Here is a 593-nt window from a genome sequence, read left to right as displayed (position 1 = left end):
TCTTATAAACAGATTACATCAACAAATCATCAGTGATTGCGTAACAAATGCCAAAAAAGCTCTTGTTCTGTAAGGGATTTTGGACAAAAGTATGAAGTTAACAAACATAACTATTGTGTTAGATGGTCAGAAAAAGGTCAGAAAATGTGTAAATGTGTATGCATAATTGTGAGTATAGATCTGTGTGTGTGCATGTGTGTGTGTATGTGTGTGTGTACATGTACATGTATGTGTCAGTGTGCTTGCATGCATATGTGTATGTGTAAATGTGTGTGTGTGTGTGTGTGTGTTTATATATTCTGGTACATGTACATGCATATATGTATTTATATATGAGTGTATACGTATGTATGTGTAAATCAAATGAATGAAACAAGTAAAAGAATAAAACAATAAAAGAATATACACACACACACAAACACACGTATATATATCATACAAGTAGTGACTTTCATTTCGAATATTCTGTAAAAACATGTCCAACCCTTGAAGAAATACTTTGGGAAGAGGTGAGGCTTGGCGATATGAAGAGCATCTGCCCAGAGAAAATTTGTCCCCTGTAAATTCTGTCCAACACATGCAAGCATGGAAAG

Source organism: Octopus sinensis, linkage group LG28, assembly GCF_006345805.1.
Source record: "Octopus sinensis linkage group LG28, ASM634580v1, whole genome shotgun sequence".
In the NCBI taxonomy this organism is placed as follows: Eukaryota; Metazoa; Mollusca; class Cephalopoda; order Octopoda; family Octopodidae; genus Octopus; species Octopus sinensis.
The sequence above is the reverse complement of the archived record's forward strand: the minus strand, read 5'-3'. Positions refer to the sequence as shown.